The sequence below is a fragment of the Miscanthus floridulus genome, chromosome 5 (genome assembly GCF_019320115.1).
Source record: "Miscanthus floridulus cultivar M001 chromosome 5, ASM1932011v1, whole genome shotgun sequence".
Classification (NCBI taxonomy): Eukaryota; Viridiplantae; Streptophyta; class Magnoliopsida; order Poales; family Poaceae; genus Miscanthus; species Miscanthus floridulus.
This window is the reverse complement of record NC_089584.1, coordinates 19091945-19094222: the sequence shown is the minus strand read 5'-3', so window position 1 is coordinate 19094222 and position 2278 is coordinate 19091945. Positions and strand designations below refer to the sequence as shown.

The 2278-nt window shown below is 41.9% G+C and overlaps 1 long non-coding RNA gene across 1 annotated transcript; it reads right to left on the bottom strand.

Moving 5' to 3' along the window:
• Positions 1–203: 203 nt before the first annotated feature.
• Positions 204–1044, bottom strand: LOC136449620 (uncharacterized). The gene is made up of 2 exons (XR_010758064.1): positions 750–1044; positions 204–666 (listed from the first exon to the last, which is right to left on the bottom strand). It is a non-coding gene; the product is annotated as an uncharacterized lncRNA (long non-coding RNA).
• Positions 1045–2278: the final 1234 nt, after the last annotated feature.

The window sequence follows — 2278 nt, the reverse complement described above, 5'->3', positions numbered from 1 at the left end:
ATTCTTCATAAGTCAAATTTGCGCCAGCGATAGATCTGCGATCTCCAGGCGAGACCTGGCTTTCCAGTCAAACAAGCGTCTCTCACAAGAAATACATGGATGGATCAAGTCACGAATTCTTTCTGACTTTTGGGATTTCCTGACCCAGATTTACCAGAGACGCACCTAAAATATGCAAACAGCTTGACCTGGGAATCTTCTCTAAAAAAGAAACAACGGGCCATGCTTTTGATTGGCATCTCCCAGTCTTATTGTCAATATACAACAGGATAAGTGTTCACACATGACACGGTAAAGCGAGATGGAACTTCCCACAAGTTACATCTTACGCGCTGCTCCAGGCTATGACATTGACAACTACAGTGCTTAGACTATACCGAACTGTATCGGCAATCATCGAATCATCAAGAGTACTCGATCAACAAATATATGATACATTTACAGTGCAAGAGTACTTATTTTGTGCCGTGAGAAAAGTTTCAAACGGTGGTAAACACATACTGATCGCTGCTTCTTCTAGGCCAACTCCTCCCAAAGGGAACCTTAAGTAGTGGAGTTGAACATTACCATGAGAAGACATCTGTTGTTGGTGCATTCTTAGGAGAAGACCATGTCTTATTTATCAGCTGCCAGTTGGTTGTGTAAGAAGTCAAGAACCGAGAGGCGCTGCAAATGTGCATGATGAAGGTTAGTTCAGAAAAAACAGATACAGGATGAGAGGAAGAATAATGAGGATCAATAATAGCTACCCGTCGTTCAAGGCTAGCTTGTTCAGAATCCAGCTTCAACTTCTCAAGGCATTGAATTGCTTCGTCAAAGCCCTCAACTGCGGCGCTTTGATTCCCAAGATTTCTATCAACATCCGCGACTTTGGCAAGAGATGTTGCTAGATCAATGACCTATATCCAAACATTGCAAATTAAAATACCATAGCACACTATCTAGAAGCAAACCACTCTCTGAATCATGTGACAATTCTATGCAACAGCTTAGCTCTAATAGAAACAGCTAAAATCAAGCTTGCATGTTGAAACAAAACTATTCTCAAACAGAAAAGTTTCGCCAAATGCAAGCCCCCCCACCCCCCTCCCCCCCAAAAAAATAAATAAATAAAAGTTCAAATTCAAGTAGTGCAGTTTGACCCAAAAGAGACATATTTGGATCCTAGCAAGGACATGATTTGACTAAACACATGCAGTGAAGCAGTTTTCACATATTTTGACTGAAAATTATTGATTTAGGCCATCAGTTCAAAAAGAATAGGTCAGAAAAGTACAAAAGTTCGCTACTATCCAACTACGAGTCTACGACAGACAAACATTTTCTCCAGAAGAACAGTAAAGGTACTATTGTGCCAATTTTCCTGATCATTAGTTTTGTTGCTCCCCCTCTTCCCTATCACATCACTTCCACGTAGCATTTCACAGATAATCCTCCATTCTAACTAAACGTTCTACCATATGTGCATGTCAGCATTGTGCTTCCCTCCATGTGTACTGCTGCCGTTGTGTTGATACGAATATGTTGTCATGCCATGCGTGCCAGTGTGTCCCTTTGTCCATGTGGCTAGCCAACCAGCCTGCATGACATCTAATGACATGCACCTTACAGCATCTGATCTTCTCTACATGTTATCTAATAACCCAAACTACAGATAAATGCAGGGCTACAGGCTTTGTTGTTGTTGTTGTTACAGATAAATGCAGAGCTATTGAAAATTTTATCCGTCAGGAGTGACACAAGAAAAAAAAAATTTGTATCCTGAAGGTATATATAAGTCACTTGATCGGAACTAAATGCACAAAGATATATAGGTCTGTGAGAACATATTCTAATCATCCTTGGACTGTCTTCAGCGACGGAGCCAGCGGTGGGGCTGGGGGGCTCTAGCCCCCCCTACCGATCCTGAGCACGTGGAGCTCCCCTAAGCCCTCCCTTAAAATTTTATGTATATATGTATTAGGTAGGAGGGACTAAGGTTAAGAGAAGATAAAAAAGCTTCTATTCTTTTGTTCAGCCCTCATAAATTTTTTTCAAGCTTTGTCACTGACTGTCTTCAATATACCAGTCCAAAAATCTGTCCGAGCCTTCTTATCTATTGTGGTCATTTTTGTGGTTGGTGGTGCTGCGACCCTATTTTGGACAGGCAGATGGATATTTGGCCAAAGCATTGCTGATCTTGCCCCTCAAGTTCTGGCCTTGGTTCCCACAAAGAAGAGGAACAGGCAGACTGTTCTTGAAGCTCTCACGATCGAGTGATCATGCCTGGGTGCACTAC